The sequence below is a fragment of the Pseudonaja textilis genome, chromosome Z (genome assembly GCF_049901715.1).
Source record: "Pseudonaja textilis isolate UNSWEBS1 chromosome Z, rPseTex1.2, whole genome shotgun sequence".
Classification (NCBI taxonomy): Eukaryota; Metazoa; Chordata; class Lepidosauria; order Squamata; family Elapidae; genus Pseudonaja; species Pseudonaja textilis.
The window spans coordinates 59,218,303-59,245,746 of record NC_142008.1 but is presented as its reverse complement, the minus strand read 5'-3'; the positions used below and the strand labels follow the sequence as shown (position 1 = coordinate 59,245,746).

Here is a 27,444-nt window from a genome sequence, read left to right as displayed (position 1 = left end):
ATGGACCACACCCATCAAATCTGTGCAGGGCAGGTGATGAGTCCACCCAAGGTGTCTGTGCCTTCAGAACTCAAGGACTTTGCAGATGTTTTTAGTGAGCAGGAGGTCAACCAATTGCCCCCGCACTGGCTTATAATTGCTCCATTGATCTGGTGCCCGATGCGCCCCTTCCCGTGGGCCATTTGTATTCCATGTCAGATCCGGAATTGGCCGTGTTGCGGGACTTCTTGGACAAAAATTCGCTCAGGGGTTTATTAGGCCCTCGTCGCCTTTGTCTGCTCCGGTCCTATTCATGAAGAAAAAGACAGGTGACTTGTGCCTGTGCTATGACTATTGTCGGTTGAACACCATCACAGTGTGCAATTGGTACCTTCTGCCTTTGATTCCAGAACTGATGGAGCAGCTCCGGGAGGCTACCATGTTCATGAAGTTGGCCCCACGTGGGGCATACAATTTGGTGCAAATTCAGCTCGGAAATGAGTGAAAGATGGTGTTCGGGACCAGATACAGGCATTTTGAAGATACAGTCATGCCATTTGGGTTGACCAATGCTCCCACCGTCTTCCAACATTTTATGAACAACACCTTCCGGGACCTCCTTGATCAGTTTGTTGTGGTTTACCTCAATGACATTTTGATTTACTCTAAATTGAAGGATAGCCATCTGCACCACTTGCACCTAGTTCTACAATAGCTCCAGGAGAACTGCTTGTATGCCAAGTTGGAGAAGTGCCAGTTCTTCCAGTCTACTGTCAAGTTCCTGGGACACCGCATCTCTCTGGAAGGCATTTCCAGGGAGCCGATTAAGGTTGAGTCCTTGCTTAGTTGGCAACCTCCCCGGTGAGTGAAGGATGTCCAGAGACTCCTTGGGCTTGCCAGCTATTATTGGACCTTCATCCCCGACTTCACTTCCCTGACTGCGCCTTTCACTCAGCTCCTCCAGAAAAAGGTTCCATTCCGGTGGGGTGTTCCTGAGCAGCAGGCATTCCAGGCTTTGAAGCAGGCCTTCATGACAGATCTTTTCTTGAAGTACACCGATCCACACCATCCATTCATGGTGGAAATGGATGAGTCAGATGTGGTGGTCGGTGCAGAGTTCCTCCAGGCTCACACTTCTGGTGGTACCCTTTTCCCTTGCGCTTATTTTTCCAGGAAGCTCAATCCTGCTGACCGTAACTATACCATCTGGGAGAAGGAGTTACTAGCCATTAAGATGGCATTTGAGGTCTGGAGGCACTATTTCGAGGGGGCACACCATTAAGTAGAAGTCCAGACAGACCATAAGAATTTGGAACATTTAAAGACTGCCCAGAAATTAAATCAGTGCCAGATCTGGTGGTCCCTTTTCTTTACCCGTTTCAACTTTCATGTTATTTATGTTCCAAGTGTCATAACCAATGGGCAGATGCACTCTCCTGAAAGCCCGAGTACCTGAATCCAGAGGACCAACCCCTGCTCCGGATGGTGCTGCCCATAGAATCGTTCTCCGCTGTGCAGGAGCCAGTGGATTTACGGGCGCAGATATGGGAGGCAACACGATGCTTGGGCATATCAGCAGAGTCAAGAAGTGGGACCCAACTCACCGTGGTCGTTCGAGGAGGAATTCTTGCGCTACCGTGACAGAGCTGCTCCGGGAACTTATCTTGTCACAGCGCCATGACAACCCTGCAGCGGGGCACTTCGGCCTGTTCAAGACATTGCACCTAGTGTCTTGGACTTTCTGGTAGCCCCAACTACGACATGACATGCAGTCCTATGTGATGTCTTGCATGTGATGCTGGCAGGTCAAGTCAGCGACAGGGGCTCCCCGGAACTGCTCCAGCCTTTGCCCACACTGGAGAGACCTTGGGGTGCCCTGTCAATGGACTTCTTGACAGATCTGCCCCCCTCATTGGGATTCACCACAGTGTTCATGGTGGTTGACATGCTGACCAAAATGGTGCACTTCGTTCCATGTCGGGGCTTACCCATGGTTCATGCCATGGCCCACATATTTATCCAGCACATCTTCTGGCTACATAGACTCCCAGATCGGGTGGTGTTGGACCAAGGAATGCAGTTTACCGCCCAATTCTGGAAAGGGCTGATGACGGCATTAGATGTTAAAATCTGTCTATCATCTTCTCACCATCCGGAAATCTACGGCGAGACAGAGAAAGTGATTGAAATCCTGGAGCACTACCTGCGCTGCTTTGTCAATCAGCAACAGGATAATTGAGCGGATTACTTTGTGGTCGCAGAGTTTGCATTCAATAACTCTCAGCATACCTCCATGCAAACCACCTGTTCTTCGCCAATGTGGATTACCATCCTTGGTTTTTCCCCTTGATGCCACTCGACTCACCGGTTCCAGAGGTGAAGGATTTCTTGTTGGAGTTACAGGCTGTTCACCAATTGGTGCAATGGTATTTGGAGAAGGCTAAAGAAGACTATAATTAAATTGTGGACTGCTCTTGGAGGGCAACGCTGCCATTGGCTGTGGAGAATCGGGTGTGGTTGTCTACTTGGAATCTTCCATTAGACTGGCCAATGAGGAAGCTTGACCATTGGTACCTTGGCCCATTCCCTGTAGAGGTGGTGATTAACCCAGTCGCCTACTGTCTGAAGTTGCCTCGCTCGCTATGGATCCATCTGGTGTTCTATCACTCCCTTCTGGTTCCTGAATGGCTGGCCTGTCCGCTCCGCCAACCTGACCCTTCCCTGCCAGCACCACGCAATGGAGACAATCCATTGGAGTACGAGGTCGAGAATCTCGGTGGTTGAAAGGGCGATTTCAGTACCTGACTGAATGGAAAGGGTACGGACCAGAGGCGTTCAATTGGGAGGATGTGACTTCCATCCATGCTCCAGATTTGGTGGACGCATTTTACACGCAATTCCCGTCTCGGTTGCATCCAGACTATCAGACCTGGGGGAAGGGCCCTGCGGTGAGGGATAGTGTTGTGGTTAGCCAGCAGCAGGTGCAGATGGCTGAAGTGAGCAATGACTCTGATGAGGGGCCAAGACCATCAGGGAAAGCACTGTTGCCTTCAGAGATTGTGTGGGCCGGCAGTAGTGATGAGGAGGTTCCTAAGGAGCCTGTGCCAAGTGCATGTTCACGAAGGATTACTCAGAGGAAATAACAATTACAGCATCACAGGTGACTTGGGAGTAAGACTGCAAGGTAATGGCCCCTCCCTCAAGAGAATAAAAGCCAGGTTTGAAAAAGCGTTCTGTGCAGAAAGCAAAGCAGCTCTGAAACTCAACTGGTGGACATCTTAGTTTGTGTTTGGAGAATTCTGTAAATTAGTTCTTATCTATGGGTTTTTGGCAGCCTTGACAAACAACTTTCTTATCAGAGCTAATTGGAAAGCAGCCTTTTATCTGTAAAGGAACAGAATTGTGATTAAACACAAGCCATTTCTGGAACCAGGGCAATCTGAGTAGGAGGGGATGCTCCATCCCAGAAACTCAAATTCTCTTGATTGTCCCCCATCCACATCTCTGGCTCAGTCACAAAGTGAGCCAGGCTTTCCCCAGCTACCACCAATCCTTCCAACTGGCAAAGTGCTACGGGCACTTTCAATATCCTCAGTCTCAGCCCTAATGTCAGCTTTGGAAGCATAGTAGCATGAGATTTCTTGAGCCTGGGAAAATGGGATGGGGGAATTTCATGGAGCGTATGTGGTTAGACATAATAGCATTTTTCTTTAAAGTCAAGGTCATGTTATTTCAGCACCTGGCTGAGGGATGGTTGAGGGGATGTCTCAAGTTGGGGTGGATGATGATTGGGGCATGTGATGCAATGAGGGGCGCAGGGGGTAGATTTGTAATTTTGTATTTATTAGGTTTTTTTTATAAACTTTCAGATTCGGGATTTCCCAGATGTGCCAGTTTACTACTCTAATAAAAGGAAACTTTGAGAACATGTCTGTCTCGGAGTTATTTGTTCATTGCTCTACACTGTGCACGCACATCCATACACACATCATTCCAAACACCACACACTAATACCTGGAGCTCAGGGCCGCTGCGTGCAAACAGACCATCTTGGTGGCAGAAAGGCAGGATCAGGAATGGTGGAGGGGGGGAGGGAGAGGGAAGCAGCCTAACTGCCTGTTTGGTGGCAGAAAGGCAGGATCAGGAACAGGAGGGAGAGGAGGAAAGTAGCCTAACGTGCTTAATGTCAGACGTGCCTCTGTTCAAAACCCAAGAAAGAAAACTTCTGACTCCCTGTTTGTAAAGAGGTTCTTTTACTGAGTTTGAAATGATAGCAACAAAAGAAAAGCAAGATCTGAGGCAAAAGGTGTGAAAGTTACATATTGAAAATTTTCCCAATTCCCTCCCACAGGGATCCATGATGAATACCCAATCCCCATTTCATATGGTGTTATGTGGGGCACATCATCAGGTGTTTTTTGCCCATCATGGTATGTGGAGACGGTTGACCTTGACTGGGTATAAACTAGTCAATTCAGCTGTGCAGTAAATCATGAGCATCCCTGCCTTTTGGTTCACACACAGGCCGTCTTCACTCCAGCTCAGTTCCTCACCCAAATGCCAATCTTCCCCGCTCCCCATTACTATGACAGCAGATAGCAAGCAAGCATCAAAGAGCAGTGGTGGATTAAAGCTCACTAAGCACTGACAAATTTTGGTGCTCCCCTCCTTTGTACATACAGCACAAACGAAGCCAAGCTTAGGCTACATAAAAGTTTTTGTGGTGCCCTCTTTGGGCCTGGTGCCCTAAGCAAGTGCTTAATCTGCTTAAGGTTAATACACCATTGTCAAAGAGGCTGACAAAGGGAAGAACACACAGCAAGAGACACCCTAATAGGAAGTCTTCTTATTATACAGGCTGTTAAAGGTATAATAGCTGATCAGTTCTTAAATCAGTACCCTGACAGAAGGAAGATTATAATGCAAAGGAGTCAGGATCTAAGGGAAGTCCTGTCTTAGCACTTGGCCATCAGTAGCCCTGTTGCCCTTTCACCATCCCCTCCCCCTTACCTCTCCTGGTGTTCTCCCATCTTATTGCTGATGCTTTGGTTACAATGCATAGAAAGGGAATGGTATCTCTCTGACTTTGTCCTCCTGCATACACCATGAGCAACCTGCCCAAGAACGAGCATAGCATCAGCAGCCTTGAGGAGGAGGTAAGCGCAGCCAGGCATCCCCTTGGGGAAGCGGGTTGGTGTGGTTTCTGGGGTCCCAGTGCCCTCGGAGCTCAAGGGCCAGGCTGGACGCTTGCCCTCTACTGCCCAGGGCTCCAGGCAGCCTCCAGCGCTGTTCAGGGTGTCCTCTGCATGGCTTGAAAGGGACGGCAAGGCTCCTCTGGTGGACAAGGGTTGGCGCTCATCCTGGTCTCGCCTTCCTCGTCTGGAGACAACGGGATCCCCAAGCACTGCCTGGGCCACCACAACCCCCCCCCGCCACCCACACGAGCGATGTTGAACTGGCCACATCCACTCTGGCCATACTCCATCAACCCTGATGCAGCCGTCAATTAAATTGAGTTTGGCACCCCTGCTTTACCGGATAATAACTGCAACCTGTCTTTTTCCTTTTTCTGATAAGTTCACCTCCAAATGAATAAATTGTGGCTCTTCAGGGAGATTTTTTTCCATATATATTACACGAGTTTTTTGTTTTTCAAAACAGAAACACAGGAAATAGCAGTTTCAAAAGAAGGGGAGGGTGCTTGAGAAACAGGAACAAGCGGAGAGAACGAGCGCGCCACCTTTCCGGCTTTGTGCAAATCCTTTCTTAATCCTTTGTAAAGTAAAACTACCTTAGTTGTAGTTGTAGCTCTGTGAGATTTGGGAATAGCATGTGGCTCCTTTTTCTCCCTGTCTTAATAACTCCCCGCATTCCAGAGCATTCAAATTTAAACTGAGATTTCAAGGCAGGGTTCTTTTAACCTAAAGCTCCGTCCATTCCTTTCTCTGCTTAAGGATACGGTACATACCAAACAACCCTTCCCCCTCCTCCAAATCCCGTCAGCTCCGGTCTACAGTTGAATCTCCCTTGCTCCGAAACGAAGCTCTTTTCGTCACCAATCATCTAGCAATAGCTGCACGTGCAAAGCGGTTTCGCCTGTTATTTCTAGTGCACGTAGACGTTGTTTGGCGCGTGTATGTTCTTTCTTCCACTCCTGGTTTTGGAGAAAATAGCAAGAACTTGCTTGGGAAAAGGCGGAAGGGTAGCGCGCGCGTTCTCTCCGCCCATTCCTGATTCTCAAGCACCCTCCCCTTCCTTTGGAACTGTCGTATTTTCTGATTGGCCGCTTGGTGCCCCAGCCAGGTGTCAGCAACAGCAGGAGCTAATACTGCAAGGGGTGAAAGAGACAGTCTGAAGACTGAGGCATATAGTCGCCTGTGGCTATCACGTTTTCTTTAATTCAGTGGTGATAGCCTATAGGCGCTTGCTACCAAAGAAGATTCTGATCAAAGCCAGAAAAAATTCAGAACTGCCCCCCTTCTATGACAGCTGCCATACTAATGTAGAGGAAGGCGCAACCGGCTCTCTTATCTGACTTTTTAAGACGCTTGCTTTATACTGGAGATACTTTAATTTTGGGTTCTCCTCCTGCTCTTGGTGTCGGATATTGGAAGTACTGGACTGATGCGCACAACTCCAAAGGTTAGAGGGGTTCTCCCCTTCTTCCTTTCATATGAGTTTAGATGCCTGAAAATGACAAGCACCTAAAGATGTTCCACCACTGCTTAGACTTGTGGGAAGGGGACACAGAGGGGGATTTTAAGGAATTGTTGAATCAGCTTTTATCTTCAGCTTTGGACCACTTTGCTGAAGAAAAGAGGGAATGGGCTGGAACTGGGATTGGTGGGCTAAGAAATCAGAGAACTTATCTGATAGCTTCCATTTTGCTGCATCTTTCTTGCATTATGCTGTGAGATCATGGACAACTGTCTACCTCTTTGCTCTCTACCAGTCTCCTTTATTGCAGTGCAAGGAAAGGTAAAAATGTCTGCATTTGGAAAATGATTTTGATGCAGTTGCCACCTGGATTCTGCTGAAATGTGTCTTATAGAACTGCAAACAGCATTACCTTTATAGGTCTTAGATGGCTCTTGCAAAGAAGGTATTAATAGCTCTGATGTAATTCCACAACAGAGGGAAATAATGCTATACATTTAATATATAATCTCTCAAATTCTTTATTTCTTTATGGAATTTATGTCTCCCCAAAACAGTCTTTGCAGACACATCCAATGGTTGTAATAGAATGAAACTATAATTAGAACTGTATGTTTATTATGTTTCAAATACATTAAGATTTATGCAGTGAATTGAGTTGTTAATAGAATCCTGTTAGCAGAAAGTGATAGAACTAGAAAGTGTTACAGCTTTTTTAAAAAAATGAGCATAATTTTACTGTTATTTACTGAAAAATCCATTAAAAACTTACATTCTGTTAATTGTGTGCTTACGTTGTAGTTTTCAACATCTCTTCTAGTTTAGAAGTCAGTGCACTAATTCATTTTAGCTAAAATTAGAATGATTGGGTATTAGTACTGTTTATTGCTGTTTTAATCTATAGTCTTACATAAGTGTAAGGATGTATACATGAATGTAACTTCAAGTACACTTGAGAGCATAGTAAAGTTGACTTTATGATGGAATTCAATTTGATTTGTAAGAAGGTATTATATAGTAGACAGTAAAATTTTCAATAACTGTGCTCTGGCTTTTCTTCTTTCTTTCATCTGATTTAATTTAAGCATTAATGTAGCTGGGCCTGGCCAGTAAGCTTATTAATTTACACAAGCAGGATCTGATATCCTTCCAGGCATGCAGCTTAGATAAAGGGAGTTAGAACCCATCCCCTGTGGGTTTCGTCAATACAAAGAAGCAACATGTTAATCCACCCCCCTTTTCTGGGAATGTAGTTGGGAAGAGATTCCCAGGAAGTTTGTTTCAGAGCTGGAATTTTTATGGCCCCTGTTCCTCTTGCTATCTTTCCAAGAGAAGACAAGTTTCCAGGCATCTGGGGCTCCAGTCCACTGTTGTAAATTGTGTAAAGGTCATACAGATTCAGTACAAGAATTAGCATGTTCAGGTTACATCAAAAAGGATTAATTGTATCAAAAACCTCTTCTTCCATTGAAGAATGGCAGGTACACAGATCTGACAGATGAGTTGTATTCGAGAATTGGTCTAGCAAATGTTTGTATGCTCTAGTTAGTAATACAATATTACCAGAGAAAAAGCTATGCAGGATTAGGTTAACAACTCTTAATGCCTTTTTGGCTATGTTGTTAAAGTGGGCTCTAGCACTTAGATCATTAGAGATGGGTACTCCAAGGTCCTTGACAGAGTGGGAGTCACCTTCAAGATTATGTCCATTCAGCTTGTATTTTATTTTCTGATTTATTTTTTTTTGCCAATATGTAGGACAGAGCATTTATTTGTTGAGATTTGAAGTTGCCATTTGTTTGACCATTCTGATACATAGTCACGGTCTTTTTGAAGGGTAGCAATATTGTCAGTGGTGTTGAATAGTTTTACATCATCAGTGAAAAGTACACAGTTGCTATTAATATAGGTCATATATGTCATAAATGACAAAGGTCATTTATGTAAAGTATAAAGAGAGTTGATCGTAGAACGCTGCCTAGGGGGACACCGCTGTTGATAAGTACGGGATTTGATAGGGCGCTCCCTATTTTGACCATTTGTTGCCTGTTTGACAGGAATGCAGCTATCCAATTATGTAGGTGTCTGGAGATGTTTTAGAAATAGTTTGTTGTGTACCATTGAATCAAAGGCTTTACAGAAGTCTACATAAATAGGATCTATTGCTTTGCCCTGATAGTGTTGTGTAGTCCATATATTTTTGTAGTGTAGGATTTTCAGATTACAGGATAATTTTTTTTTGAAACCAAATTGTTTGTTAGAGAGTAGGATGTTTGTCTATAAGTGGGGGGTAATGGATTGGTTAATAATTGATTCCATGACTTTGCAGGTCACACAACACAAAGAGATTTGTCTGTAATTTTCAACTAGCCTGGGGTCTCCCTTTTTGAACATGGGGATCACCATAGCTAGTGATCATGGGTTGGGCAAAGAGCTGATCCTGAAAGATTTTTCAAAGATTATGCTTAGAGGTTCTGCTATAGCAGTGGAAAGCTTTTTAAAGAAGTAGGCACACAGGCCATCAGGTCCAATAGATAGAGATGGTTTTAGACTGTGTAGTGCTTTTTCGACATTATCTTCTGTAAAATCGATATATATTAGATCATTGTAATTGTCTGTGGTTCAACTATGAAATATTGGGCATGAGCCATTGCTGTTTACAAAGACTGAGCCAAAGAATGTGTTAAAGGGGTTGGCTTTAATGGTTTCATTGTTACAATCAGCTGTTAGGTCCTTTTAGGGGTTGGTTGTTGTCTTTACATGATATTATATATCTGAGGAACCATCTCTCCCTAATGGGACTAGCCTGCCCCACTCGCACCAGTGGAAGAGGTCTATTAAGGAATTCTAGCACAAAGGTTCAAGGAGAAGAACCTTTTCCACTGTGGCCCCATTCCAATGGAACACTCGATTACCAAACCTGAAAAATGCTTCTGACCTCTAGAAGATTATTAAAACTTGACTTTGTTGGTTGACCTGGAGACCTGAGCAGGACACTTACTGCTGTTATCGCTGACTGTTCATCCATCTCTTTATTATGAGTCAGTTTATTTTAAAATCTTAATCTGTATAGTTTTAATGTTTTAATATTTTAATTTCCCCCCACTTCTTTTATAGCTTGTAAGCTGCTCAGAATCACCTTATAGGGGAGATGTGTTGCATAAAAATTAATAACTAAAATAAAGAAATAAAATAAATCTGGGAATTTTCAGATGATACCCCATCTGGGCAGAAACACAAAAGGAAAACAATTGCTGGGCTTGTTTGATTATATAATTATACATTTGTAGTTAAGAAAGAAAATGACAACTTAGAAAAAATGATTTGTCTCAATTACTAGTGTTATATTTGTGTATTCTTAAATTATTAAAACCAAATGGGAACACTGAATATAGCAAAATACTTTAAAATGCAATGGTGCTCCATTAAGTAAGGGATTTAAATGTACAGTATCTAAATGAATGGATTTAATGAATTTAGTGAAGTAATTTAAATATAAAAAATGCTGTTCCTTGTCCTAATTTAAATATTGGAATATATAAAAAAATATTGGTCTCAGATGGAAATTTATGATCTAGGATGTGAAACTGAGTAAAACATTAATTTCAATAAGAATTTTTTTTAACATACCTTACATTTTACCTTTTGACCATATCCTAAGTTTGCAATATTTCCTATTAGTATCATTTTGTGAAAAAAGGAATATATCTGATTTCCACTCAATTAAAATGTCTATACGTCTGTGTATTATTAACAATTAAGGTTTCTTATTTATTTTGGTGCAACCTTACATTCTAGGTTTGAGAGGCTACAGAATATGATGAAAGCCTTTGTTTAGTGGCAAAGTATAAGATAAATACTATATTCAACATAACAAATACGATATAATAGTTTTTCACATTGTTAGAATGCTCAGTTGAAATACTGTAGAAACAGCCAAAAGAAATTGAATTGTAAGTGGATCATGCATGCCATATATGCTAGAAGACTATGGATATACAGATAGAACCTGAATTACAATGACAATGGGTATTGGTATTGCTATGTAATAATTGTAAAATCTGACATCACACAAAGCAGCATTGTAACAGCAATCTAGATACTCTTCATTGCTATGGTAACCACAAGATGTGCATGGGTCATTAAGTGAGAAGCAGTAGGAGTCCCAGATAAAGACCAAAGTGATACTATGGGGGTGAGGTCCTGGAACATCCAGGTCAGGCAAGTCGAGGGAGAGGGAGTTGGGGAAGGGTCATGCACATTGATGCATAGGTGTGAATACGTGTGGGAGAGTATGGGATATATATGTCTGAGCATGGGAGGGAGACCTACAAAGGAGGATCTCGCTTGGTGTGTAAGAAGGCAAGAGGGAGACTTACCAGAACAGCCTGTGACCGATCTTTTGAGCTTCCCTGTTGATTTTCCATTTGTGAAACTGGAAGGAAAAGTCACAAATAATTATTACAACTGCCTTCTATCAGTTTTGTTTTGGCATTGCTTGACCTTGGATGTATGTAGCATTTTTGTCAAATTAGTACTGTTTACCATATCTTAATGTTCTTCATTAGGTGTTGCTGCTAATTTGATACTTATTTTCTACTTGTCTCTTGTATTCGTCTCTTGTATATGGCTTTGCAAGTTTCTCTTAGGTTGCACTTAATATAAACTTAATTAGATGTTGCAGCAGTGGTCTACACTTTTGCAGTGATAGTAATCACTATAAGTTCATATACTTATTGCATTTGAGGGGGTTTATGGATGTTATGAACATATACCCAAGAATATATGAAACCAGTCACTAATAAAGATTGTTAGTATATTTTATGGACCAAAATCCTCAACAGGGATAAACATCTTTGCAGAAGGAATTCTACATGAAGGAACCTGGTGTCTCTGGTTAAAGGTCCTCAAGTAGTGTAACTGGGAAAGTTCCAAACAATTAGGATCTTAATTGGGATCTAACATCTTTGATCTGACCTCCGTCCATGGAATTCTTTCATTTTGTAATGTGTTTTTTATTTTGTCATTATGCTTTCCTGTTTTAATATTCAACATTATCTTTATTTTTTTATTTTGCTTATAATATACAGGACAAGAATAAATCACTTTAAAGAAACAGCTATAATTCTGTACAGCAGTGTATTGCTACATTTAATCTGTTTTGTCTGTTAGTGATACTGAAATAATTTTATTTCAGTTCTGGTATCACACAATTTTTTGTATAACAATAGCAACAACAATAATAAAATATTAAGAAATAAGAAAAAAAGGCCTTATTGCAATAAGGGGATGCACAAATTGAAGAGAAACAGCTAGAAAAATATTGTGATTTGCAAATTGAAGTTAGGGTTGCAATTGTGGAGGAAGAAATCAGTACGAGCTCTTGGAACAATACCCAAAGGGCTGCCTAGATACTGTTGGGCTCATGATGGAATCTATGTGCTCAACACTGAGGCAAGGGGTCCTGACGCTAACTAGCTGCCTCTCTCTTCCTTTTCGTGGCGGAGCTCCTACACCAGCTGGGAGCACACTGATAGAAGTGGCGCTGATCAGCATCAACACTGCGGCTGCACGAAACTGAGTGAAGCTGAAAAGACAGATTCATAGCTCTTAAGTGGTCTCTGTTTGGCAGTTGAAGCATGCTGAGAGGAGTGGCAAAATGTGGGAGCGATGTTGGCATAGGACTTACCTGCCTATTGCTTAGGAACGATTGATTGTGTGTGCAGGGTGTTGGAGGTGTAGGTGGTGGGTTTGATTAAGCATAAATAGGTGTGGGGTGGAGGCACGGGTAAAGAAGGGCGGATGTAGGTTAGTGGGTGGGGTTGAAAGACAACTATAATAGGTGTTGGGAGGTAGTAGCTCTCAGCACTAGCTTTGCTTGCAATTGATCCAGTGTTGCCTTTTGGGACTGATAAACTGAAGAAATAAACCCTCCTTACTTCAACCTTTACTTGTGAGTATTGTAGTCTGTCAGTAAAAGTTCTCAAGTGCCCAGCAGGGCTGACAGATACATGGAAATTTTGAAATTATTAGACCTGAATGTCTTGACTTTGCCCTTGGTTAGGACTTGAACTGCTAAGTTTTTACCAGTCTCAAACTGTGAATCGAACTGAAAATTAAATATATAAAAATAAAAAATAGTAGTAGTAGTAGTAGTAGTAGTAGTAGTAGTAATTGGAACCCTTGGAGCAATACCTAAAGGGCTACCTCACTATTTGGAAATTCTGAATTTATCAGACTTGAATACCCTGATTCTACAAAAAAACACCCTATTTGGAACAGCTTATATCATCCGACGCTATCTTAACAGTTCCTAGGTCCTTGGTTAGGACTTGAGCTGTTGAGCTACCAACCAGCCCCAAAGGCTGCGAATCTCACCAAAGATTAATCACCATAATTGTCAGAGTATATTCATGAACTGGAATAGAGCATAGTAACAAGGTCAGCCAATAATAGGCATAGCAACTAAATCAGTCAATGAGGATAGTTTGGAAACTGAAACTAGAAGTAGCCTAGGCTGGAAACTGAAACTAAAAGTAGCCTCTTTTATTAAGCTCTGCAACTCTGCAGCTATGTTTGAGTTCTGAGTCTGTCTACTGAGATGAAACTGCTTCTCTCCTCTTGCTTGTCTGCTGTCTATTGAAGATGAAACTAACTTGCTTGCTTGCTGAAGACTGGAGCTCTGCTCTGAACTTGCAACATGTTTCTGTTTGAGTTTGCTCCATGTTGGAGAAAACTACAATTGGTTTGTAAAATCTACTTATGTTTATAAAGATGTTAAATGAAGCATCAGCCATCTGTGTTTATTTTTCTGGCGCTGAATTACCGCTGCAAAATTAACAACAACAACAACAACAACAACAACAATAATAATAATAATGTGCTGCACCCACATAGTGACATTGACAGGCTATATTTGCCCAGAAAAGCAGGCAGCAGAGGACTTCTGCAAGTGAAGACTGTTCAAGAAGAGAAACATGCTCTGGCAGATTATGTGAAAGATAGTATTGAACCAGCTTTGATGGAGGTCAACAATAGGAAGCTATTCAGAGTGCAACAAACCAAAGATCAATATAGGAAAACAGCAATGCAAACTCATGCTGACAGCTGGTGTAACAAAGCACTGCATGGACAGTTCCTTGGAAAGATCCAAGGAAAAGTAGATAAGGAAAAGACCTGGTTATGGCTGACCAATGGAACACCGAAGAAAAAGACAAAAGGCCTGATTCTTGCAGTCCAAGAACAAGACATTAGAACAAATGCAATCAAACCCAGAATAGAAAAATCTGCTGATGACCCCAAATGCAGACTCTGCAAAGAAGTGGATGAAACCATCAATCACATACTGAGCTGTTGTAAAACAATCACTCAGACTGACTACAAACAACATCACAACACAGTCGCTCAGATGGTCCACTGCAATTTGTGTCACAACTACCAACTGCCTGTAGCAAAGAACTGTTGGGACCATAAGCCTGAAAAAGTGGTTGAAAATGAGCATGCAAAACTACTGTGGGACTTCTGAATACAGACTAATAAAGTTTTGGAACACAACACCCTGGATATCAGGATTGTAGAGAAGAAACAAGTGTGGATCGTCAACGTTGCCATACCTGGTGACAGCAGACTCAACGAGAAACAACTTGAAAAAAAATCACCAGATATCAGGACTTGAGAATTGAACTGCAGAGACTCTGGCATAAACCAGTACAGGTGGTTCCAGTGATACTCGGCACAATGGTTGCTGTGCCTACAGACCTAGGCAAGCACTTGAAAACAATTGGTGCTGACAAAATCACCATTGGTCAGCTGCAGAAGTCCACTTTACTGGGATCTGCTCGCATAATCCACCAATACATCACACAGTCCTAAACACTTGGGAAGTGTTTGACTAGTGATTTGTGATATGAAACCCAGCATAATTATCTTGTTTGCTGTGTACACTGTTTTTTGAATCATCATCATCATCATCATCATCATCATCATCATCATCATCATCATCATCATGTAATAAAAATATAAAAGAAGCCAAGCACTCTCTTTTAAATATATATTCTTAGAATTTTGTTATTTTGCTGATGTTAGCAAAATGTGGTTGATAGCAATATGTCATGATAGAATATATAGTTTCAGTTGTACTTGCTATTCTCAAAAAGAAGTATATGCAAACTATTAATGTATAACAACTGTGATTGTATTATGACCTTTCTATTCAGAACCAAGAAACTAACGTTTATTTAACAAAATAATAATTCTACAACATATGTACAATTTTAGGCTTTCTATATTGAAATATAGTTCTGACATTGCTTATCTCCAGTGGCTGCTTAAAGATGAACAATCCAAAATTACAGCACAGGTGGCTAGATTCTGTGCAGCATCACGGAAACGTGTCAAACCCACTACAACTATTTTATACAATAAATATGGCAAATCCTTTTTCATTTCATGCTTTTTCATTTTCCTTTTAGTAATAAACTGAATATGGGCTACAGAGTTTATGGATTGTAATTTTAGTATAGTTAGATCATGTATAATTGACAGACTGGATTTTATCATAGATTTTATCTGTTACTTATTATTTCGTACTAGAATTTTTAATTGTATATTTATTGAGTGTTTTTATTTGTTCTGGTCTCTGGTCTATGACAGTAATAAATTCTGACATATTGAAATATGAATGGTATATATTAAAATAGTTCTTTGGCTTTAATTTCTACTAATATTTCTCCTTCCTTTTCCTGATACAATACATATCAGACAATGAGAGTTTGTCATGGACATGGATGCTCATGATTTTGATCTTGTTCTTCCTAAAATGGATAGACTAGTTAGAAAGAAACATTAGATAAGATTTTTTCTTAGTATTTTAGTATTTATTTGATTTGTCAATCGCTTACAAGATACAGGTATAAGAATAAACATAGTTTTGAATACATGAGATAGATACTTATAAGAAAAAAATAAAAAAAAACAATAGGATAGGGATGGTAGGCACGATTGGTGCGCTTATGCACGTCCCCTACAGGCCTCTTAGGTCAATAGTAGACAGTCTAAGGTTAAAGTTTTTGGGGTTTGGGAAAGAAACCATAGAGTCAGGTAGAGCATTCCAAACATTGACCACTCTGTTGCTGAGGTCGTATTTCCTTCAGTCAAGTTTGGTTGGTTAACCTTGAGTTTGTATACTTCAGCTTCAATCATAACAATACAAGAGTGTTGTTATGATTGGAGCTGAAGTATTCATTTGCAGGTAGCACATTGCAATGTATGATTTTATATACTATATTTAGATTGGACCGGAGGCGGCGTAGTTCTAGTTTGTCTAGGTCTAGAGTTTCAAGTCTGGTGGCATAAGGTATTCTGCAATGAGTAGAGGATAATAGGCCATGTCTCTGCTTAACCATTCTCGTTGTACAGGTTCATCTCCTTCATGTATGCTAACCTACATGGCCAATAGAGATTTTTAAAGTTATACCATTAGGCCCTAATTATCACAATCTTACCCTTACCCTACAGGGCTCCCCAAACTTGGCAACTTTAAAAGTTGTGGACTTTAACTCCTAGAATTCTCCCAGAAGCATAGCTGGCTGGAGAATTCTGGGAATTGAAGTCCACAAGTCTTAAAGTTGCCAAGTTTGAAGACATCTGCCCTATTAGATACTCTACTTCAATTTATTCCTAAATGTGAACTTGTGAGTGAGATGATTGCATTTAATCTTGGGACAAATTGAAGTTTCTGTATAAATGTGCTAGCTTTTTAGAATATTTTTCCTGCCAGGATTTTTGAAGGCTTGCCTTCTAATATTAATAGTTGTCTGTGTGGTTTTCTTTCCCATGTGGTGCAGTGGTTAGAATGCAGTACTGCAGGCTACTTCTGTGACTGCTGGACATCTGCAATTTGGCAGTTCGAATCTCACCAGGCTCAAGGTTGACTCAGCCTCTCATCCTTCCAAGGTCGGTAAAATAAGGACCCAGATTGTTGGAGGCATTATGCTGACTCTGTAAACCGCTTAGAGAGGACTGTAAAAACTTTGTAAAGTGGAATGTATGTCTAAGTGCTATTGCTATACTGTACATGTACAGATTTGTGAGAAAAATGTAGAAACCGCCAAAAGAGGAAAAGAAGAGGTAATAAAACACATTAAAATTGTTCAACAAAGTAGTTTAAGTAAGATTATATAGTTAAGAACAAAATAGGTCCTAGAATCTAAAATATATTTTTAAAATTTCCTATTGGATAATTGGATCTACTGGGTAGCAGAAAATAAAATTTTCAGAAGTTGAAAAGAAGAAATAGATGAAGAAAACTAAAATATCTGGAAATAGGGGTTTTTCAAAAAAAAAAAAAAAAGGATAGACATAGTATGTCAGTGTAGCTGTATTGAAGCAATGTGATAGGAGAACGGATTTAAATTATAAGTTTTATTTATTTACTTTAAAAATTGACTGTAGAAGAAAAATTAAGCAAAAGAAATGAAAGTCATGAGAAAATGAAAATGAACCATTGCAAAAACAATTTGCCACCATTTACTACCATATATCTCTAAACATCTTCCTATATTTACAAACCATCCTTGCCTCCACCAAATCCATGTAATATTTTATATTGTTTTCTGTTCTTTAGGTATTTCACTTCTCTAGTTAATCTTTTAACTCCAAATAAGTACAATTTACTCAGTCTTTCACTTTTTCATTGCATATTGACTCTTCTATCATATATTTGTTTCGTGAATCAGTGCACATTAATTTCCCATATATGATTAAACCATGTCAACATACTTCTTTAAATTGATCACTAACTCTTGTATTAAGTTATAGTCACTCAGCAATGATTATTTCTTGAACCCATCTCTTCTTGCTTTAACACAAATAACTTCTTAATTATACCATTTCCATTATAGTCAACTTAATTTTATGTTTCTTATCACATATCGAATTCTTACTTTCGAATAATAAAGTGGATACTAACATACTGTTAACATATAGCCAGCTTCACTTTTCAACAATACTCATCCTAGGCCTTGTTTTGGGGGGTGACTTAATTTCTTCCCCCACACACTCTCAACTAGAGCGCCCCACAGGCAGCCATGCCTCACCACCATCTGCTCGGCCAGGTCAGCGGGTGGCCAGTGGCGGCATGGATGTTGGCCTCGGTGGCGGGAGGGCACTTTGCACTGCTGCCAGTTTCCCTTCTGCCCTCACTGCGACTTATGCTGTGTTTGGACAGCTGCCATTGGACAAGACACGGAGGCTGGAGTCCGTGCTGGACATCATGGCATGGCCGTAGCGGAGAAGTGGCCCTTCCAGTGGGTAGAGGAATGGTTTGAGTGCATTCCTCCGCCGGCAGCATTTCAGCCGCTTCTCGGGCAGGTGAGCCGCCTCCATAGCTTCCACAGTTCCTGCCGGTGGTGGTGCATCTCTCACTAGCACCGTCTCCAACAACAGCGGCAGCAGCGGTAAGACAGACCCTGCTGCTGACGAGAACTGCCTGCCCTCCCACAGGGGCATCACTTGGCTTGACAGCAGCTGCATCGACAACATCCTGCAAGTCAATGAGTCATTCGGGCTTCGGTGAGTGGAAACGGCAGCAGGAGGGTGATGCCATTGTTTCTCTTCCCCCCATGCCTCACTTTGCTTCCCACCCCAGAGCTTTGGGTCACGGTCTCGTCCCTGTATGGTTGGGCACTCGTCTTGCTCCAGCCGCCCACCCCCACCCCCATGGACCTTTTCCCCATCTTTAAGTTTTCTTTACTCTCATTCCCTCCGTCAGTTCCCTAAGAATACAGACTGGCTGGGCAGCTTCCTCCCCACTCCCGGTAGTTTTAAAAAGGGAACCATCTATCCATTTTGCCCTTCAATCAGAGGCAAACCTTCCAATCCAAACATAAGAGAAAGGGAATCATCCTACAGACACTTAGCACCAAGCTTCCCAGAGGATTCTCCCGAAGGATTCACCCAAAAGAAGGATTCACCCCCTTAAATGCACTCCCCACCTTCATCTCCTTGAAGGGCAGAAAAAGGATGGAAATCCACCTCCTGGATTTCTCCTGGCACATCCCAAAGACACTCTTCCCTCTCTCCCTCCCTCCCTCCCTCCTTCTTTCCCTTCCAAGCTTCCCAGAGACTTCTCCCAAAGTATTCACCCCAAAGGAGGATTCACCCAAAGGATTCATCCCAAAGGAGGGTGGTCTTTGGGATTTGCCAGGAGAAATCCAGGAGGTGAATTTCTGCTCAAAGGGCAAAATGGATAGATGGTTCCCCTTTTAAAATTACCGGGAGGTGGGGAGGAAGCTGTCCAGCCAGTCTGTATTCTTAGGGAACTGACAGAGGGAATGAAGGTAAAGAAAACTTAAAGAGGGGGAAAGGGTCCACCGGGGGTTGGGCAGCTGGAGCAAGAGGAGAGCACCCAACCATACAGGGGACGAGACCTTGACCCGAACCTCTGGGGGCAGGAAGCAAAATGAGGCACAGGGGGAAGAGAAACGATGGCATCACCCTCCTGCCGCCGCTTCCACCCACCGAAGCCCGAATGACTCACTGACTTGCAGGACTTTGTCAACGCAGCCACGGTCAAGCAAAGAAATGCCCCTGCGGGAGGACAAGCGGTTCTCATCGGCAGCGGCGTCTGTCCTGCCAATGCTGCAGCTGTTGTTGGAGATGGTGTTGGCGAGAGAGGTGCCATCGCCGGCAGGAACTGTGGAAGCTACGGAGGTGGCTCCCTCACCTGAGAAGCACTGCTGGTGGAGGAATGTGTTCGAACCGTTCCTCCACCACTGGAAGGGCCACTTCTCTGCTACCGCCATGCCACGATGTCCAGCACAGACTCCGGCCTCTGCGTCTTGCCCAATGGCAGCAGTCTGAACATGGCATAAGCTGTAGCGAGGGCAGAAGGAAAAGCTATGGTGTCAGAGGAAGCAGTGGCGCAAAGTGCCCTGCTGAGGCCGACATCCATGCCGCCGCCACCCACCTGCCCTCTGACCCAGCCTGCAGCCAGCACCATACCCGGGTCTGCAGCAAGCATAGTCTAACAAAGCAATTTCTTTTTTACTTATTTTTTTTTCTTGCAGACTTAACTTTTCTTCTTAAAGGCATAGTATCATATCATGATACAATAAGAGCCTAATATCTAGTATGTAAACATTCTCTATGTCATTAATTACCAGGGCTATTAATATTTTCTGATCTAGTTTTAATAAAAAACATTACAAAATTAATCTTTGCATGTTATCATTCTTCATAACCTACAGAACTGGTAGGGAACCTGAGATTGGCAAATGTTCCTCAGACAAATAAATAAACAACTTCTGTTGTTTTCTGGTCCATTGACCAAAATAGTGTCCCAAGACACTTTATCTTTTCAGCATTCTTCTTCTCTGGATAATATCCTGAATATTTTAGTGACTCAACCAACATCCCATAAATCCTTATCAGTGTAGATAATATGATCCATATTATCAATCACAGCATCTTTAACTGCCAGCAAAACTATGCCAGTTATCCTGGGTGTTTTTAAGATTTCTCCTTTTTTGTCAGCCTATGAGGACCATATCCTATAGCCTATGACCTGCCTCTGAGGACTATATCCTATTCAGAGCATAGCACAACATAGCATATTATCAGTAAAGTAAAATATAGATTTGGAACTCAATTTGTTTTGGCTATTCTCTCCTCCCATTGCCCCTCCAGAGAATACGTGGATATAGATATATATTATCAAACCTGTGGTGATTGCATGCTTATCAAAAAGAGGTACATATGTGATGATTATATATTCTTTCCATACTGCCATTCTATTTTCTTGGCTAAATCTCAGATGAAAACCAAAGCTTCCTTTTTCTTTTTGATTGCAATAGCAATATAGAACTCATGGAAGGTATTAAACAAAAGTGATGCACCAGTGGCCCAACTGTCCCATTTCCCACCATAGCATTTCTGTCTTATTTCCATGCCTATTGGGGAGAACTCCTACTGCTGTGCAAATCCTTCTCTGTCTACATTCAACTGGGTTTCTTAGTTTCATGACATCTACTCTCTGGGCTAACTTTATATTTAATTGAATATTTTAATACAATTTCTATGTGTGTTAAATCTGCAGATAATAATAAACACTATTTGTGATGGGTAGATTTCTGAATCATTCAGTGTTTACTTAGCACATATAGCAATAGCGCTTAGACTTATATACTGCTTCACAGTGCTTTACAGTGCTTTACAGCCCTCTCTAAGCGGTTTACAGACTCACCATATTGCCCCCAACAATCTGGATCCTCATTTTACCGACCTCGGAAGCTGAGTCAACCTTGAGCTGGTGAGACCCGAACTGCAAACTGCTGGCAGCTTTCAGTAGAAGTAGCCTGTATTCTAACGACTCCGCCATCACGGCTCTTACAGTTACAAACATATACAGTCCCTATTACTTTTTCTACTGAATACTGTATATTTAAATCAGAAGCCAAAAATCGAATTGATTGAAGAATCTTTCTAAGGTCAAGGGTGATTGGTATCTGCTAAGATCATTAAGTCAGCTTGCTCTAGCTTAGTAGACAAGATTAGCCCATTCTTGCAGCACACTTCACTTTGCAGAAATGAGGCAATCTTTCAACTCTCTTTCAGATTTACTGTTCACAATTAAAACTCTAATTACTGTCTCTAAAAGCAAAACAAAACAAAAGTCCTCAATATATTTTGTGCTGTTCTTATCTATTATCGCTGCAATAAATAAGGAACCATTCCCTTAGGCAGCTTTCCTTTTGTCCGAGCTCTTGAATAAAATAAAACCCATATTGCTTATCCTTCCTCAAGTGGAACAGCAGCAAATAGAAGTCTTCCAAGCATAATAAATTATCCTGCAGGCATTCAAAACAAAAGCAGCAGCTGTTGCAGCAACTTGCACATAGTGTAGGCCAAACAAATCCATTTACTGAAAACAGGCATACATTGTTCTATATTGTGGCTTGGTCAGAAGATTTTTGTGCCTTAAATCCCTGATAGAGTGGGGAGAAACTATTATTAATCATTCTAGGAGAACCTGAGAGGGCAGAACTGATGTCGCGATGACACATCATGCGATCTTGGAGGTCTGAAATCGCTGCCGATATCTTTGCTCCTGGATGGTCCTATCAGATCTAAACCGTCCTGAAGAGATGGTGAAAGTGAAGAGCGCATCCTGTCGATCCCAGGGATACCGCAAAGTCCCTTGTAGATCCAGGAGAAGCTCTTCTTGCCAGCGGCAAAGAGGCAGCCAATAAAGCTGCTGAAGTTGGGACAGCTCCAAAAGGAAAGAGAACAGAAAGAGAGAGTGTGCCGGTTTGGTGAGAACTTTTTCTTTATTCTAAGATCTGAAAGGACACCCTAAGGAAAACAAAGAATCTGTAAAAGTTTTGACAGAAGTGATTAAGTGGCGATTTTAAACAGGAATGTCAAAGTAATGTTTTTTTCTCATTGCTGGATTTTCTATACATGATCTTATATTTTGAAACTGGACTGGTTTTTTCTTTTCCATCTATTTTTTTTTCTCCCTTTTGATTTTGTAACATTTTAGGCTAGAGACTCCCTTTTAGTTATTTCTTTTTTTAAAATATCTTTTTCTTTTTTAAATTAATTCTTATATTTTGCTTGGAAAAGGAGGGGGAAAGTGAAAGCAAAGAAACTTTGTAACATTGCCAACTAGAGGCTTGGAAATATTCTATTTCTCCTGTGACCAGACAAAGCTGTGAAAGAAAGAACTGAGATTTTTTTTTTCAAGGATATTGCTATTTGATAAGATAGAGGGAAGAGCATGGGAGAGTATTATTGCAGGTGCTCTTCTGGGTTTCTATCAACAGCTGGAGTCTAGTGTTAAAACTTAGGGGGGAAAAAAGGTGATAAGTTTTTGGAGAAGAGTTATAATAAGAGCCTTGGATAATTAAACAAAGTGCAGTGTGCTCTTTTTACTTTTTCTAAGTTGTGCTTTCCCTCCTCACCAGCTTTATTTTATTTCATTTTATCTTTTTTTTTTTGCAATAGCTATTTGGATCTTTGGCTTTGTTGGAGCTTGTCTTTGTTTTTCTTTTTTTTCTTTGGAAGTCCAATCTCTACGCTTGTTTTTTATTTTAAAGGGAAAGCTTTAGTATTAATGTTTCCTTTTTTTTTTTTTTAACGGAATAGCCTTTTTTTCTCCTTTCCTGGTATTTGTGTTTTTTTCATCTACCTTTCTGGTTTATTTTTATGCACTCTTTTCTATTTGAGACTTCTCAATTGGATTAAGGTGTTGAAGAACCTGAAGAATTTTTCCTTTTTTTTTTTCAAGCCTTTTTCTTCATTTAACTACTGATTGGATTAAGGTATACAAGAACCTGAAGAAATTTTGTCCTCCCCCCCCCTTTTAATCATTACTATTTGGCTTCTTTTTTCTACTATTTTTATTTCGAACTACAGTTGGTTATTTCACAATTGGATTAAGGTTTAGAAGAACCTGAAGATTTTGAATTGCTTAAAATGAGTAGGAAATTTACAGCTCCTGGTTCTTCAACTTCTACTTCTTCCTCTCCAACATCTGGAGGACAATGTTCAATACAGACAATGTTAAAGCAAGAAAAAGAACAAGAAAAAGTGACTCTGCAGATGATTATGCAAGGAATTCAAAATATTCAAGCAAGATCAGAGAATATTGAAAAGAGAATAGAGAACATTGAACAAAGAACAGGGGAAACCGATGAAAAAGTGGAGAACATCCAACAAATGATGTTGAAGTATGATGAGAGATTCCAAAAAATTGAAGAAGATAAAGAGACAAGAAGATTGGAGATATTGATAATAGATTAACAGTGGTTGAACAAGATAAAAGTGGTATGTTGAGATGGGAGATGAATAGATCAGAATTCTATCTTAGATTCCAAAATGTAGAGGAAGAAAAAGGACAAAGCTGAGATAATGATAGAAATACTGGCTGAAGCTTTGGAAATAACTCAAGAGAAGATGGATGGAATAGATGAGGTTTATCAAGTTTTCACAAGATATGCAATGAGAAATAGCTTACCAAGAGAAGTTCACATTAGATTTACAAAGAAAGCCATTAAAACGCAAATATTGCAAGTGGCAAAAGAGAAAACATTGAAATATAAAGACAAGGAGATTGTGGTCTTGAAACAAATATCCAGATGAGAAGAGAATACCGATTCCTGACTAAAATGCTGCTTAAAAAAGAGGTGAATTATAGATGGCTGATTCCAGAAGGTTTAATATTCACATGGCAAGAACAGAGACATAGAATTGACTCAATTGAGAAAGCAGAATTATTTTATACAAAATTTTTTGGAGGGAAAGAGGAAGAGGCAGAAAAAGAAATCTCACTAATTGAATTCCAAGAGGACTGCCAAATAGCGATTGAAAAAGAAGAAGGTGCAGTTGGTGGAAAGGTGGAAGCCAAAGAAAAACGTGAACTAAGATCTATGAGAGCTGCTAAACCTAACTACAAAATATAACCATGGAAGAGAAAAAACTTATTACAATTAATATAAATGGACTTAACTCATCCATTAAAAGAAGGAAAACCTTTCATAAATTAGAGAAATTAAAATTTGATATAATTTGTCTACAAGAAGTGCATATTAAAAAACAATATGAACAATTGTTGATACAGCCAAAACTAGGGAAAATGTTTACTTCTTTGGCACAATGCAACAAAAGAGGAATGGTTTTATACATTAAAGATATTATCCCAGCGAAATTGATCTATACTGATGACGATGGAAGAATACTAATGGTGGAAATAATGGACAAGAATACAAAAACACTCCTGATTGCAATCTGTGCTCCGAATGACAAACAAGAAGAATTCTACAAAAAATTACATATGAAAATAATTGAACTGGACTATGCTAATATAGTTATGATGGGAGATTTTAATGGAATTGTAGACAATAAACTGGACTATACAGCACAGAAAACAACAAAGCAAAACAGACTCTCCCTAAATCTTTTTTTTAAATGATAGATGAAATAAATTTAAAAGATACATGGAAAGAAAGAAATGCTAAGACTAATCAATACACCTTCTATTCAAACAGACATTTATCATGGTCCAGAATAGATATGATACGGATGTCAACAGAATTGTTAACTAATATTCAGGAAATAAATATTGAAACAAGTACTTGGGCAGATCACAATCCAATGCCAATTAAATGGAAAGGACAAAAAAGAAAATCTAGATGGACGTTAAATAATACTATTTTAAAGGAAAAAGACTTCACACAGTGGATGGAGAAAGAATTGCCTTTTTTCTTTAGAGAAAACAAAAAAGAAGATACATCAATCCAGAATGTATGGGATACAATGAAGGCATACGCCAGAGGCTTGATAATAGATTATACAAGGAAAAGAAATACCATGAAAAGATTAGGCTCTAAGGCATTAGAAGATGAGTATAAAGGACTCGAAAAAGAGCTACAGAAAATGCCACAGAAAAAGGACATTAAGTTAAAAATGGATATAACTAAACATAAAATAGGTCTAATAGAAAAAGAAGAATTAGCACAGAAAATTAGAGGTGCTAAACAGAACTACTTTGAAGATGCAAACAAACCAGGTAGATGGTTAGCATACAAACTGAGAAAGGAGAAAGAATCAAGGAAAATATTGCAATTAACAGATGAACAAGGCCAAGTTTGCTATGGTAGTAAAGAGAAGAAGGAAATCATTTGAGACTACTATGAGAAACTATATATGCAAGAGAATATTGATGAGGAAAGTGTTAAACAGTATTTACAGAATGCTAATTTACCTCAGATACCTAAAGAGATTGAAACCATGTTAGAAAGCAATATAACTATGATGGCATTAACTGAAGCACTCAAGAAGCAAAATAATGGAAAGGCACCAGGCCCTGATGGACTTCCGGCAGAAATTTACAAAACATTTCAAGAATCATTGAATCTTCCATTGCTAGAAATTATGAATGAAGTTATGTTAAAGAAGAAGGTACCTAAATCATGGTCAGAAGCCTATATTACACTTATTCCAAAAGAGGAGGCCGATCCATTACAAATTAAGAACTATAGACCTATTTCTCTACTAAATGCAGATTATAAAATCTTTGCTTCAATATTGGCAGAAAGACTTAAAAAATATCTACATAATTTTATTCATCCTGATCAAAATGGATTTCTGCCAAAGAGACAAATTAAAGATAATATGAGAGTAATCTTGGACACCTTGGAATACTATGAGGCACATCCTGAAAAACAAATGGCCCTGATATTTCTAGATGCACAGGAGGCATTTGATAATATGAATTGGGGAATCATGTTATTACTGTTGGAACAGATGGGCTTTGCTAGAAAATTTGTTCAAGCAATAGAAGCTATATACTATAAGCAAACGGCAAAGGTAATGATAGAGGGAGAGCTGACAGACTCTATTAATATAAGAAAAGGAACAAGCCCACTATCACCTTTGTTGTTTGTGTTAACTTTGGAAGTGTTAAACAGAAATATTAGAGATGAAAAGAATATAAAAGGAATGAAAATTAAAAAAGGAAGAATTTAAGTTGCAAGCATTTACAGATGATCTGGTTTTCATCGTAGAAGACCCTCTAGAAACAGCACCAAAATTGATAGAAAAAATAGAGACATATGGAAAGTTGGCTGGTTTGAAAATAAAGATAAGACAAAGATCTTGACAAAGAATATGCTATTAAGACAAAAGGAAGAACTGGCAGACCTATTGAAAATTCAGGTCACGAATAAGATCAAGTACGTGGGGATATATTTGACAGCAAGATGTAGTAAACTAAAAGATAATAATTATATCAAACTTAAACAGCAAATAGCGCTAGATCTGGCAAAATGGGAAAATTTATAACTGTCACTAATCGGGAGAATTTGAACAATCAAGATGAATATATTACCCAGAATTTTATATTTGTTTCAAACAATTCCAATTAGTCTTGGAAAAGATTACTTTGAAGATTTAAATAAAATTGTGTTGAAATATATATGGCAAGGTAAGAAAGCGAGAATAAAGTTAAAACTTTTGCAAGGTGCTAGAATTAGAGGAGGATTTGGTTTGCCTAATTGGGAGTTATATTATCAAGCTACAAATCTGATGTGGATTAAGGAATGGATAACACTAGGAAATGCTAGATTGTTGACATTAGAAGGACATGATTTGTTGTTGGGGTGGCATGTTTTTTATGGTATAAAGGAACTAAAACACAGGGGTACTTTAGAAGACATTATGTATGGGAGTCTCTGTGGTTAAATTGGGAGAAGATTAAAAGACAATGTTATGTGAAAATTCCAGTCTGGTTATCAACTATTGAAGCATTTTCTTATCCTATAATATATAAAAAGGAACAAACAGTTAGATATGGGGAAATATTGAATGAAAAGGGTGAACTCAAATCTATACAAAAACTAGAGGAACAAGGTATAAAGATGAATTGGTTTTCCTATGCGCAAATACATTCAAGGTATGATAAAGATTCTAAAACGGAAGGTTTCTATGATAAATTGACTGATTTAGATAAGATTTTGACAGGCACTGTTGAAAAGGTGATTAAAAAATTGTATGGATATTTATTAGAAATTAAATTAGAAGAAGAACAAGTTAAAGAAACTGATTGCTTGGGGGAAGAATTTTGGATATGGGATTGATCTAGAGAAATGGCAAAAAGTGTGGTCTCAAAATTATAAAATGACAATGTCAACAGAATATAAAGAAAATTTGTATAAGATGTTTTACAGGTGGCATTTCACCCCGACAAGAATAGCAAGAATGTTCAAGAATAAATCCGAAAAATGTTGGAAATGTCATGAGGTACTGGCT

The 27,444-nt window shown here is 39.9% G+C and overlaps 1 protein-coding gene and 1 pseudogene across 2 annotated transcripts in view; both read left to right on the top strand.

Annotated features, from left to right (window-relative positions):
• The first annotated feature begins 6,265 nt into the window (after positions 1-6,265).
• Positions 6,266-27,444, top strand: part of MYRIP (myosin VIIA and Rab interacting protein) — a 233,614-nt gene continuing 212,435 nt past the window's right edge. For both annotated transcript variants that reach the window (XM_087917080.1, XM_087917079.1), the window contains exon 1: positions 6,266-6,621. The gene's annotated coding sequence lies outside the window, so the exon portion shown is untranslated. The remainder of the gene's footprint in view (positions 6,622-27,444) is intronic.
• On the top strand, positions 13,225-14,508 carry LOC148124031 (uncharacterized; annotated as a pseudogene).